Genomic DNA, 15,241 nt, shown 5'->3' with positions numbered 1-15,241 from the left:
AGGAGAATCGCTTGAACCTGGGAGGGGGAGGTTGCAGTGAGCCGAGATCGTGCCACTGCAGTCCAGTGTGGGCAACAAGAGCAAAACTCTGCCTTAAATAATAATAATAATAATTTCTATCTACCTCCTGTATCACTGATTGTAGAAAACAATCTTTATCCATGCTTTATTGAACTATGTCTATGTGTATCTGTGTGTATGTGTGACTCTGTATATATATATTAATCTTATTTACTTACAGTATCTCAAAATTCAGTATAGTAAGGAATGATTCTTAACCTTACTATAGAATTAACATGTTTGAATGAAATTTTCTATTGGACAGTTAGTTGTCTATTAACTAATGAAAATGTTTACTGTAATTGGTCAGTTGAGTCAGAAATCTCAGTTTGCAAGAGGAAAAGAAAAAAGAAGTAAACAATGGGTCAAAATTTTAGCCAAGAGCATATATGGAGCCCAGTGACAGACATGAAAATACAATTTAAATATTTCAATATGTTTTTACTGTTAGACCATGATATCTTAGATCTGTGTTATAGAAATACTGCTCTTTCTTGAGTGTATAACCTCTCCTATGTGAGTTTTACCACATTATAAATATTTTATAAAAATTAATTGTATAAAAAAGGCCTACGGTGCTTTGAGCTCCTCAGAAGAAATGCATAAGAGAAAACCAAGTAATTGTCATTATTATCATTATAATGCATTAAACATGTCAGATTACTTCAGAAAGGTCACTCATGGGATTGGAAGGACCATTAGAGTTGGCAATATACTAAATCAATTAATATTAAAAAGAGGATATAAGAATTGTTGCCCCTCAGGATATTGCCTTTCATTAATAAAATTACTAAATATAAGTATTAAAGCAGTACTCCATGCATATCAACAAACTCAGAGTTTTCAGATAACAAATAAAAGACTAAATTTGCCTTCAGGCACATGTAGATTCGCCTTCACATACAATACTCCACAAACAGAATATAAAGTATTCACAGCTCCAGATTTCCCATTTGACTTATTAAATAATCCTATCTGCACCAACTGAATAATGACTAGAAATGATATAGTATTGCCTGAAATCCAATATATAAATTTGATAAGTATATAACTTTTAATGTGTCTTTTTTGGTCTGAAAAAAATACATAAAGTCAGAAATCTAATCTTTAGCAAACCAAAAAAAGTGTTTCAAATGCTGTTGGACATACTGTTGATGCTACTCACTTCCCATAATCATCAGAGTCACAAACTCTATGTAAAAGGATCTGTGTATTAATTTCAATGAGGCATTTTTAAAAAATAAAAGTACAGCACTTATTTGGGCCAAGCTTGAGGACTGTAGCCCAGGAGCATAGATTCAAGTTTCCCTGAATATACATTTCTATTAACAGTAGTAACCAGCAGATTTTTAAACAAAGAAGTAGTTTCAAAGTTGTTCACAAAGAATTTTCCTTAAATAACATATACTACTGATGTATGTTATCTATATAGATATACATTGTTAAGCTATAGGGTTTGGGTTATAGTGCCTAGTACAGCATTATTAGGTTAATTCACAGCTACTTGTGGCAATAGGTTTCAAGGGAATATATAGCACATACCTCAAAAGGTGTGGGGGCTGGGAGAGTAGGACTTGATTTCTGTCTCATCATAAGGCCTCTATGTGCCTCATAATTTAAAAGGATTCACGGTTTGCAGATAAACATTCTTTTCTTTTCTTTGACCTGCAGTTCCGCTCATGTCACACAGGCCGGAGTGTGGTGCAATCTCAGTTCATTGCAACCTTTGCCTCCCAGGTGTAAGCAATTCTCCTGCTTCAGCCTCCCAAGTAGCTGAGATTATAGCTGCCCACCACCATGCCCAGCTAGTTTTTGTATTTTTAGTAGAGAAAGGGTTTCACCATGTTGGCCAGCCTCAAACTCCTGACCTCAGGTGATCCACCCACCTTGGCCTCCCAAAGTGCTGGGATTACAGTGATGAGCCACTACACCTGGCCTTAAAAGTTTTTGTTTTGTTTTTTTTAATCCTCACACTGGATTTGGTATTAATGCCACCATGTGCCCTTACACATTTATACCAAAATCAAATGAGAAATTGAGACTTATTTTTTAAATGAAGCCCTTTCTACAAGATTCATTTCTCTTTCCTTTCCATGCCAATGAGACATTTCTGTGCCCTAAAGAAATAGTATGAATTAGGATTCAAATATGTTTGGCTGCCCAATGTATCCAAAAAGTTCAGCCATCTGAAACGTACCTGTAAATTCAAATATCTGAATTTCTATGAATCTTGGACATAGCTAGATTATTATGTATTAATATAAATTTCAATCTGTTGTGGAGACTTCTGAATTATTACTTTTATGAAATGTGTGCATAAATGTTACAGTTCACTTTTAAACATTACAACTAAACAAAAACAATTTATTGCAGGTAGACTTACCTTAAAAGAAATACTAAAGAAAGTTCTTCAAGCTGAAAGCAAGTGACCCCAGCTGGTAATTTAAATCCATAAGACTACTGGTAAAGGTAAAAAAAAAAAAAAGATTACTGGTAAATGTAATGAGGAACAAAAATAAAAGCAAAAAAGCTTAAGCTTCTGTCTTCTAACTGATTTTAAAAGCAATGGTATAAAATAATTCTATATATAACACAATGTTGGACTTATAACTTAAAGAATTGTAATATTTGTATAATGTTTACCAACATTAGCACAAAAGAGATGTGTGACAGTAAAGGTATATTCAGCTATGAAACTAATTAAATATAACCAAATAATAATGATAATGTGTCATTTGGTTTATAATATTAATTGGTATAAATGTATAGCAATTCATCACAAAAAAGGGGATTAGGGAATATAGCTATATAGGGGTAACATTTCTATATCTATGTATCACTGGAATTAAGCCAGTATATACCTGAAGATGATTCTGATAAATTAAAATGTAGATAGCAAGCCCAAGAATAACCACTAGAATAAAAATCTCAAAAACTATAGTGAAAAAAATCATTAAACATTAAAATGCCACATTAAAAAATATTTACTTAATGAAAGAGAAAGAAGTAAAGGAAGAGATGATCAACACAAAAGGAATGAGACACAGAAATGAAAAGTAAAAGGGTAGATGTAAATAAAACTATAATAATAAACAACATTAAATATGGATGCATTATACAACTCGATAAAAATGTAGGGGTTTGAAGACTATAAAAAAATGACCCAACTATATTCTGTCTATAGGAGACACACTTTAGATTTAATGACATAAGTAGATTAAAAGAATGAAAAAAGAAATATCATGCAAATACAACCACATGCAAGCTGGAAATGAAATGTAATACCAATATCAGACAAAATAGAGTTTAGAAGAAAACATGGTACTAGAGATAAACAGAGACATTTTATAATCAAAAGTTTCAGTCCTTCAGGAAGATACAGTCATTATAAGTATACATATGCATCAAATAACAAAGCACCAAAATACATGAAGCAAAAACTTAAAGAAATAAAAGGAGAAATAAAACTCAACAAAAATATTTGGAGACCTCACTAACTGACTTTCAAGAATAGATAGAACAACTAGACAGAAAATCAAGAAGGAAATTAAAGACTTAATACTATAAATCAACTAGACCTAACAAGCATCTAGAGAACACCCATCCAACAACAATAATATATACATTCATCTCAAAAGCACATGGACAATTCTCCAGGATAGGCCATGTAAGAAGCCACAAAACAAATCTCAATAAATAGAAAAAGACAAATCTAATACAAAGCATGTGTCTTGACCACCAAAGAATGAAATTAGAAAAAATTGGGGAAACTAACAAATATATGAACAACACACTCTGAAATAATCAGTAGGTCAGAGAAGAAACCAAAACAACGGTCAGAAAATACTTTGACATAAATAAAAATGAAGATATAATGTACCAAAATTTGGGTAAAGCACCAACTTAGAGAAAAATTTAAAGCTGTTAAGTGCCTATATTAAGATGAAAGACTGATCTCAAATCAATAACCCAACCTACCACCTTAGGATACTAAAAAAATCATGGCCCGGGGGAGGGGAGCTATAGGGGCTAAATGTAAAGCAAGCAGATGAAGAAATAATAAAGATTAGAGTGGAAATTAATGAGATAGAGAGCAGAAAAACAAACCAGTGAAACTGAAGCTGTTTTTTTGAAAAGATCAAGAAAATTGACAAACATTTAGCTATATTAACCAAAATATTTTTAAAAAGAAAGAAGATAACTTTGGAAAATAGTCTGTCAGTTTCTAAAACATGTACATAGTAACCATATGATCCAGCAATTCTACTCTGGGAATATACCCAAGATAAATAAAAATATGTCTACACAAAAATTGTACATGAATATTTATAGCAGAATTACTCATAACTAAAAGATGGAAACAATCCAAATCCTCATCAACAGAGAAATGATGAACAAAATGTGCCATATTCATACACCGGAATATTATTCAGCTATAAAGTACTGATAATATGGTACAGTTTGAACAGACCTTCAAATCATTGTGCTCAGTGAAAGAAGCAAGTCACAAAATGCCACATATTATGTGATTCCATTTATATAAAATTCAGAATAAGGAAATCCATAGAGAACAAAAAGTAGATCACTGGTTGCTTGCAACTGGGGACTGGGGTAGTGAGTGGAGGAATGGGAGAGTGATAGTTAACACAGGGCTTCATTCCAAGGTGATGAACATGTTTAAAAGTGACCATAGTGATAATTGCACATATTTGTGAATATACTAAAAACACCTGAACTACATACTTTAAACATGGGTAAATTTTATGGCATGTAAATTATATCTCAATAAAACTGTTTTTAATAAACTACAACTATGAAGGGCTTGGGACTACCTGTGACAAAGCAAACATATGCTTTATGGTATTTGTAGTTTGCGACAAGATCCTGCTTCAGAATAACCGTTTAGAATTTCTCTTTCAAAAATACGTTGCTTCAAATCACCTGTTCTCTTTCTCCTGGAATGTGTATCATTGATGAAAAGCTCAACAAATATTTATTTCATTTTTATCAGGTGCCAACTGCTATCCTAGGCCCCAGCAAAACAGCAGTGAACACACAGACAAGGTCATTGCCCTTATGACATTTATATTCTAGAGGAAGGAGACAGATAAAACATAGTAAACACAAAACAGGGTAATTTCAGATTGTCATGATTACTATAAAGAAATAACCAGGGCCTTGTGATAAGGAGTGATTAAAGAGGGGAAATGTACTTAAATGGATGGCTGGGGAAATATTCTCCAGGGTGATATTTTAGAGGCGGCAGCCATAAGAAGAACTTGGGGGCACCAGACTTCTAAGTTTAGGGAAGAGTGTCTGCAAAGGCCTAGAGACCAAAAAAAAAAAAAAATGCTCTGCATGCTCAGAAAACAAACTGCAGGCCTGTGTGACAGCAATGGGGTGAGGTTAGACAACTAGCAGGGACCAGTCTTACGGAGCTACCTGGCGTGACTAACAGTTGGGAGAGTGATAAGAACCACTGAACGGTTGTAGACAATGAGGTAACTCTAATGTATATATCTGCAGAGAACGAATGGTGGGAGGTTGGACAATTTTGGGAACAGTGCTCCAGAAAGCCCACTCTGAAAACACCGGACTGAATTAAAAATACTACATGCCAGACATGATTCTAGGTATTTTATTCATGTGTTCTCATTTAAGTCTTCAACAAATCCGCAAAGTTGGTAGCATCACTTCATTTTAAGGATTAGAAAATCAAAGTTCAGAAGAGTTGCCCAGATCACACAGGTGACTGGCAGCATTTTGTTAACCAAACCAAAATGCACTATCACAGTTCTAATCAAACACTGATTTTTCATATAGCTTTGTAAATGAGTGTCAGAGATAAATTATAAAATAGATTCATATTCAAGGATGCAAATTTCCAGTATCACTTTAATAATTAAATATTAGAAGACTTTTCCTTAACCTTTAAAAAAAGTTTTGATACAAACTAGCATGTACAGGTATGGCATTCCTCCTTAATTCTTCACCCCAAGAGGGCAGAATATCAAGGAACTGTTCCCTGCAGGTACAGAGCTGCACTCCTGTCTAGCTCAGACACACTCATGAACACATTGTTCAGAAAGCCTCTACTTTCACTACTATCAATTTGTTTCTTTTGTCTTATTTCTCTCTCTCTCTCACTCTCTCCTCACTCTCAACTTAAGTTTCACTAGAACAGAACCTGAAAACTGCATTTATTTCCAACTTTTGCCTGCATCTTCAGCTGAGATACAGCCACAGGAAAGTTAAGCCCTGGACAATATTTATTCTCTACCTGCTACTACAGTTTATGTATGTGGATTTTCTATGGTGTTAGTGCTTTAGAGCTGTATTTTATAATCGCAAGCTACAAATTTCACCCTTGTCAATACTACACCTGCAGAAGACACCCTGGCGGAACACAGTAGTCCCACTTTGCATGAGGGAGACACATTCCAAGGCCCCCAGTGGATGCCTGAAACTGCAGAGAGTACAAAACTCTAAATACACTGTTTTCCCCCTACATGCATACACAAAGTTTAATTCATAAATCAGGCACAGTAAGAGATAAACAACAACAACAAATCAAAGAATAGAACAAGTATAACAATACACTAGTATCGCTACTCTCATATTTTGGGGTTATTAAGTAAAATAAAGGCTACTTAAGATAAGCATTGCAATCGCATGACAGTGAATCTGGTAACAGACACGACTGCTAAGTTACTAATAGGACAGTTTGGGTTGACAGCATGATATGCTGGACAAAGGGAAGACCCACATCGAAGGCAGTACAGAGGAAGATAGGGAAAGATTTCATTATGGTACTCAGAATGGCAAGCAATGTAAAGTTGATTAACTATTTCAGAAATTTTATATTTAATATTTTTGGGCCACGGTTGACCGTAGATAACTGAAACCACAGAAAGTGAAACTGCAGATAAGGGGACACTACCACTGTGTGTCCCTTCTCTAATGAGAGAGCAAGCCAACGATGCTTTTGAAAAATGTACATAGTGTAAGGCATTTGAAATTCTTCTTTCCCATGAGGAAACAGCTAACAAGTACATTGACAGTTTTTAGTTTATTTGGATAAATGATTCTACCATGGATGCTGTTTAAAATAATCTTTTTGTCTTTTGTTGTTTATGTTCATAGGTGGTATTTGGTATTTGAGTTCCACAAGACATAAAAACAACAAGGCAAGATTATTATATAATAGAGTTGCTTTGCAATATTCATATTAACACCAAGGCTACTATAATTCTATAAACAAATTGGGACCGAAGAAAGATTTTTCACTGTGCCTAAGACATGACTTTTTTCATATATTATAATGCCCACAGCCATGATATTATGGGACCGTTCTTCACTGCAGAATAAAATATAGAATCGAATGCTAATGCACAGGTATAGGAAATAGGTAACAGATATAGGTAATAGACAAGACTTTCACTTGTCAGTAATGAAATTAGCTTTTTTAAATTACTAGATTGGTATATTTGTTTTGTAGGTTCAAAATGGTTTTGCATGTGACATTTTGTTTGACCCTCACAATGTGAACTAAAAGCTAGGATAAAGCAAAATAAAGTATCTCTTTACCAATAATATTTTCATTTTTATGGCGAAACAGAGCTAAAAGTCACTCTGTGTCATGTATTTGATGAAGAAAAATAATGGTTTTTCTTCCAATATTCAAGAGGGTCATCAAGATCATATGCTTAACATTTAGGTATTATAGATTTATGCCTGACCTAGGCTATTATAAATGTATGAACTTTTTATTAAAAAATGCAATTTCTATTTGCAGTTAATCAAATGAGTTATTTCTTTAAGATAGTTTCCTAGCAACCTCAGACAGAAGAGGAAGTCCCTGCTGATGTTAGAAAGAGATTTGCTTATCACATATCCAGATCTAACTTCTGAATGTGCTTCAAAGTGTTGCTTTGATCAAAAAAACTAACAGAACTTTTCTTATAAAACTAGCAAGGTTGTAAGAATCATTTCACAATTTCTTATTTTGGGGTTCTCACAGAGAACAGTGACTGTCATTTAAATAAACAGGTTTCTTGAAGGAATATTTTAATAAAACTGCATCTCTCTTGTAGATCCAAGTATGTTATCAGTAACCAAATCATTAATTTAACATATTCAGATCTTTGCCAATGATGGTGGCTCACAAGTGTTATCCCAGCACTTTGGGTGGCCAAGGTGGGCAGATCACTTGAGGTCAGGAGTTCGAAACCAGCCTGGCCAACGTGGTAAAACCCATCTCTACCAAAAGTACAAAATTTAGCCAGGCACCTGTAATCTCAGCTACTCAGGAGATTGAGGCAGGAGAAATGCTTAAACCTACGAGGCGGAGGTTGCAGTGAATGAGGTGACAGCACTACAATGGCTCCACCTCAAAAAAAAAAAAAGTTGAAATTATATTGGGTTGACAATTGAATAACTAGAATGTTTTAATCAATCTTAACACAAACCTTACCTAGCATACCATCCAGTTATATATCTCAGTCAGTGATAGATGAAAGCAGTTTAAGACACTACTGTCACCTTCAATCTTATGGGAGCCCATGTTCGTTGCTTCTAACCTCCATTCTGATTTGAAGCCAGAAATTTAAAGTCATAATAATAATAGTAACACTAACTCCAGCTAACAAGCATCGAATCCAGTTCATTCAGGATATTCCATGATTCCACAGCTTTTAATGCGGAGGTGCAAGGACCCTATTCACTGGTTGGGTTAGGCCAGAGGAAGGGGCAGGAAATTCAGTAATCAAACTCAAATTTGAGTATTGATATCTCAGGAATATATCTAGCCTAGGCCATAAAATAAACAACTCAATAAGGACTGACTTATGTAAAACTCTGAATCTGGCCTTACAGAGAAGACAGCAACAAGATGTATCAAAAAAAAAAAAAAAAAAAAACTTAATTTCTTCAAGTTTTATGATCTGCAAAAATACAGAATTTTATAAATAAAAGTAGGTATTTCACATCTCAAATCTCGTAATTCATAACTAATTCCTAACAACCGAGAAAAGCACAATAACATAAGTCTTTAATATGTTTAAAGTTTTAAGTATACATTTTTCTCCCTGAATTTGATAGAAAAATCTTAGAACTATTAAATACCACATCTTGATTTTCTGACTAAAAAGAAAACAGAAGCTATGCTGAATATCACAGATACTTGGAATAATAATGCTGAGAAACAAGATGTAAAACACTTAAATCAGGAAGAATAAGGAATCACCCACCTTTAGTTGATACCGAAAACAAAAGCAATGATAACATCTAACCTCTAATAAGTGCTAGCCACTTTATTGTTTACATACATTAGCTCATATAATGTTCGTAACAAACCTAAAAGGTGGAAATTATTATGCCCAATTTATAGATGCATGAAATGAGGCTAAGAGAGGTTATGCAGCTTTCCCAGAGTTATCCAAAAAGTGACAAAGCTGGAATTCAATCACAGCCTCCATCCTCCTAAGCCTGTGGGCTTCCATATAACATGGCACAGCCTTCCATCAACTAACTTTCAACCTCACAATTTCAAATACCTCTAAATAATGTGGTATACCTGTTTCTAGCAGCTGGCAATTCTTATCTAACATTTAAAAAACAAAAGTGATGCCTTGATTAGCATATGCCATTTCCTAACATCAATAATTTTAATTTGGGGGTATGTTAGGTAGAATTAGCTTTGTCTCCCCATAACAGAATCCTTTGCCCCAAAATAATAATAGTTTCAGCAAGATTGATGTTTATTTTTATTAAAGTAGAACAAGTTCAGATATATGGAATTCAGAGCTAATATGGTAATTCTGAAGGAATGAGGGACACAAGCTTAGTCTAAGTTTTTTAATCTTTAGAAAAGGTTTCCATTATCAATATTGCTTCACAGTTTGAGATGAGTGCTTGAGTCCCAGACATCTAGTTTGAGTCAGGAATCAGGAAAAGGAAGAAAAGCAAGAGGAACACCTTTCCCAAAAGAGTCCACATGCTTTAAATAAAATAAAATAAATAAATAAATAAATAAATAAAAACTCTTCGAGATGTCATGAGTACACATCACCTTTCATTCACATCTTCGCTTACACTCACATCCCATAACCTTAAAGAAGGTTGAAAAATGTAGTCTTTCAGCTGGGCAGACTTCTATTAGTAAAGTAGAAGGGGTAATTGATGCTTTACCAACAACTAGCAATTTCTATCACTGAGAATGAGACAATTACCAGTAAGGTTTCTTAATACCTCCTTGAGAAAGCATCTTTCAGCCAAAGCCACTGAACAAAAGATGGCATCTTTAGATTAGAAGGAACATGTATTAACTTTATAAGAAACAACAAAAAGCAGCATAAATCTCATAAACAGGATTCTATTGCTGGTTTAACAAATAAACATTCTTCTAATCATTTAAAATTTTAAATTTGCTACTTCATTATGAAATGTAAATTTGATACAAGTAATAAAAAACTAATAAGAAAAGTTCTAAACTACTAGATATCATATCTAATTTATTCCATTTTATTTGGCTCTGTTCCCTGGAAGGATTTCATGAACTTATGACAAACTCTTGTCTGATGAGCAATGCCCATAATTAACATTCCCAATCTTGGTCTCTGTGTTTTCTTTATTTTCTTCATTAGCATATGTTATCTCAGTGGCAGCACCCTTTCCTCTACCTTCATTAGCCTAAATAGTTCAGAAATTTATCCTCTGGAAGTATATTTAAACTAGCTCACAATCAAATATTCTTTCTTCTCTGACACTTCATTGAGAGAAAAATCACACAGTTCCTGCCTTTGCTTCCTGTTCCAAAACCTTAGTATGCTCTCTTAATTTTCTTTTAAGTAGCCACACATGTATTTGTCTTCTCTCCTTTATACTACCATGAATAACTGTCATATGTAATAAATTGTGATAAAACAAAATTTGACATGGCTTCATGGTATAGAATGTGGCAAAACAGACATTTGATGTGGCTTCATGGTATAGAATTAACGCTTACATGAATAGACAGAAGTGATAGAGAGGCAGATTTAGCTTATGACTTTTCTAACCATAAGAGCTGCCCGTAATGGAAAAGTCCATGTCAAGGGAGAGGCAATAAACACCATAAATAGTGAAGCAAAGGCTAGATGTCAAGTAGAAAGGATGCTGAAAAATGAATGACTGTATTGAGTGGATGGTCAATTGGTTCCCTAACATCCTTCCCCACTAAAATATTTTCTCAAAATTTGAAGAACATTGAGCTGCACTATAACCCTTCAAATAATAGCTAATTAAAGATCATATTTTATTGGATTTTAGCCTAGGTGGTGAAATTACACTTTGCTCTCTTATGGGAGTGCCTGTGTAAAATATTTAATACTAATTAGACAGTAAATTTTAGATCTAGCATTGACATAGGGAGGAGAAGCAAAGAGGATTATTAAATAGAAGTGATAATTGCACTGATTTGTATTGCTTTTAAGAGAACTTAAAACTTAATGAGTTCTTCAAGTGTTTCACCATTTACATTGGTGACAAAGGATTAGATATTGAGAGAAAATGCTAAGATCTCTAAGGAAAGCTAAGGAAACCCAAGTAGCCATGACAAATCTAGTTAAGTAATACTAGAAAACAAGGTAAAGTCTTGACTTTATTATTCAAAACAACTGAGCATATTAGCATAAAACTATTTTAAATTGCTCCAAGATTTAAAAAAAAATAAAACTTAACAATATGATCCAGTAGCTGATGGTCACCCTGAGATGTGGCTTTCAAATTTCAATAATTTTACCTTTCTACAGCCCTGGGTATAATAAAAGAATATTTAAAACCCAATTAGAGTTAATTCAAAGCAGAATTTGAATGGAGAAAAGACACAGAAGTCACAGCATGTGCCACATCATGCATTTCTCTTTTGATTTGTGTCGGTATTGTGTCACTTTAATAAAAACTAAGGTACTATCTTATAAAATTAACTGTGTTTTCATGGAGCAAGATAGAGGAGTTGAAGCTAAAGAAAATACAGTTATAGTCCAGAATTCCTGAAAACACTAGAAAAAAGACAACAACTAGCAAAGAAATTGGCTGAATTTATGAAGAGAGTTAGGGGAACATGAGGTACAGGGTGATGACTCAATTTCCTTTTTAAATTGGAAATAGCAATATTAACATAGTTATTAAGATAAAAATAGCTTGTATATCACTGCAAAGCATTCTAGAAAATTGATAATGCTGTTTAATATTACAATTGTCTATGCTTTTTAAGCTTTTTGGTGATATTTTATATTAATTCATTTCTAAAATGGTTTTATCTTTACTGCATTAGTTTGCCATAGAAATTTTGAACTCTTGTTTTGAACGAACTGTGTTGCAATTGTAAGCACAATAAACCAAACCAGTATAAAGTCAGCCTAGACTCATAGATAACTCAAGATATGAAGACATCAATGAGTAGTGGGAAGACCAGCAAGTTTTTAAGTTAAGGTGTGAACCCTGGTGTAACCTGTTACTATATGAAATTACCAAGGTGGCTAGTCTCTCAAAATTTCAGTTAACTGATACAGAAAAATTAAGATCTAATATGAAGTCTGTCTATATATTCCCCACACCTTATACCCAACAAAATACATAGAACAAGCAGATACTCAATAACTGATAGTCATCTGCCCTCTTCCTTTCTGCTACTGCCCTATGAAAGTACCTTAATCCTCAGCAAACACAAGACAACCAAGTGATCACTTTTGCCACAAGAAAATAATTGAAAAGCACCAAGTTAATATGGTTATAAGAAAAAACTATGTAATAATTCATCTTTCCCAAGACACCATCAAATTACACCATAAAAATTATTTTTTAAACAGCACAGCATATTTCTGTTGGAAAAATACTGAGTAAGGAAGCAGCATGAAGAAAACTACAATCCAGTATCTAAGAGGAGGGAAGCAGCTGACCCACTGAGCAGAATCGTAGAGAATCTCTGGGAGATGCTGTGAAGGAAAGAGTCAGAAATAAAGCTAATGACAGTGTTAGTTGAAGTGTTACATACTAAACCATTTATCACCCTCAAATGTTTCCTAATCAGAGAGTAAGTGGTAGTCAGACATTAAAAAGGGGACTGGGAAATTTACCTTTTAAAGGAACTGAATTAACTGTCTAAGGGAGAGTGAAGGCAAGGCATGTGAATGTCAGTGCTCCACAGTAAACACTTCAACAATCTGGCATTTTGGCTAAACCCATGAAAATGACAAGCTCCCTTCCCAATCAATCACCTTAAAGCTAAACTTGCAATTTAACAAACTCTCAAAGCTACACAGACCTCCTGGACTGCTTTTCTAATGGCTCATTTTAAAACACAGCTGGACAGCCAAGAGTCAGCATTTATGCAAAGTAAAATGGATCCCAGAGCAAAGTAACAATACAGGAAACAAAAGGAGTAGAATTGTGTTTACTGAAATAAATGTAAAAAGATATTACATCTATAAAACAAGAATTAGTAGCTATAAAAAAAGGAACAAGTAGATAATCATTCTTCGATAAGAAATTCAAAGTATAATTACTGGGGAAGTCAAGCTGGATGGATGCAGGGAAGGACACACAACTGGAGCAGCTGCTGATATCAACTCTTTCATGAGACAGTCTCAACTTATCTTGGCAAGACAGAACACTCTTTCATTGGTCTGAGTCCTTGCAGTTTCAAACTAAAATGAGATTTCCCTAAATTCTATGAGCTCAAATCCAAAACTGCAGATTATAAATCAGTTCAAACCTCAACTATTATCTTTTCCAATTTTTCTTCAATAAAAGTGGAACCAATCACCACATCCTCACAAAGGCCCATACATATTAACATCTTCAAGACACAGGTACAGGTAAGAGGTACTTCAAGGACAGTGGGACCAAGAAGATAATCCAAACCTGAATAAGAAGTGAACCCTAATGGGCAGAGGATGAAAGTGTAGGGTCAGGACAGCTGCATTTATGCATGCTTGATCCCTATGTGGTGACAACAGCGTGTCAGTTTGCTCAGCATCGCAAATCTAACACTGGGGGTGAATGTTGTCCCATTGTACATAGTGCACTAGTGGAATATGCAAGTCCCAGAAATAGGTTCTAAATAAATTTAACTCAAAAAAAAAAGGTGTTAATAGAGGTTTACAAATAGAAGGGCACATTGATCCAGAAAATAACAGGAGAAGTATAAGGAATGGATAACTCTGTATTTGGAAATAGATTCACTAAGCCTTCATTCATCTCATGTACAGAAAATCTGTAGCATTTTACATAGATAGAGTGTTATTAAAAGAGTAGCAGTATCTAATAGTAACTGAGAGGATTTGTCTCTATTTCCCCCCAAAATAAAAGCCTCCTGCCCCAAATTCTGGTCTCATTTCTCTGCTATCTCAAAGTAGAGTGATAGCTCTTACAGGAGAGGTTTCATTTGTGATATATTACATGTAAGTGATTGTCTATGGGATAAAACATACGGTCTTGTTTGCTGACATTTACAAAATGGGGTAGATATTTTTATTTCCTTCCTGCCCCTATTCCCTGTACTTCTCAATGTCTGTCTTTACATAAATTTGACGCATTTTTTGGTTCTAAAGAATATATCAATCTAAAAAAGAAGTGACTCCTGAAATCAAACATTTCAATGAAAGTCTAGAATATAAAATCAGGGACACCTCCTAAAGTGTAGATTCAAGAATCAACCCAGATTCATTCAATTCACATGAGTTCCAAACAGAAAAAGTACCGAAGAAACTTATTTTTTAAAATGCAAGGACATTTTCATAAGCCAAGGCATCTGTGAAACATCATATTCAAAGGTCACAAGAGGGTGAAGCAAAATAAATTTTAATCACTCTTTCCTAAGACATCATTGAGAAGTTTCAAAACACCAAGGATAAAGAGAAGTTTTCGAAAGATGGCAGATGAGAGGCAAAAATAATACAGGAGACCCACCAAGCAGCAACAACTAAACAGTGGTCTCATGTTTAAAATGGGGCAGGGGGGCAAATCCACGTTATATACAATGTAAAATGAAATTAGCAAATGCCTACTTCAATTGTGTTTTAATTACTATTCATATTATTGTGTGAAAAACAGGTGATTCTAAATAATAAACCTAAACAGACAAAAATGTAACAATCAAAGGCATATTTATGTACACAGTTAAACACACACATATATTTTC

The 15,241-nt window shown here is 34.1% G+C and overlaps 1 long non-coding RNA gene across 2 annotated transcripts in view; it reads right to left on the bottom strand.

Moving 5' to 3' along the window:
* The window catches only part of LOC118143675 (uncharacterized), a 138,360-nt gene that overhangs the window by 55,749 nt on the left and 67,370 nt on the right, over nt 1-15,241 (bottom strand). For both annotated transcript variants that reach the window (XR_004727984.3, XR_013523723.1), the window contains exon 2: nt 2,444-2,520. This is a non-coding gene — a long non-coding RNA (uncharacterized LOC118143675). The remainder of the gene's footprint in view (nt 1-2,443; nt 2,521-15,241) is intronic.

Source organism: Callithrix jacchus, chromosome 11 (genome assembly GCF_049354715.1).
Source record: "Callithrix jacchus isolate 240 chromosome 11, calJac240_pri, whole genome shotgun sequence".
In the NCBI taxonomy this organism is placed as follows: domain Eukaryota; kingdom Metazoa; phylum Chordata; class Mammalia; order Primates; family Cebidae; genus Callithrix; species Callithrix jacchus.
Note: the sequence above shows the minus strand (reverse complement) of the source record. Positions and strands in the feature narration are given on the sequence as shown.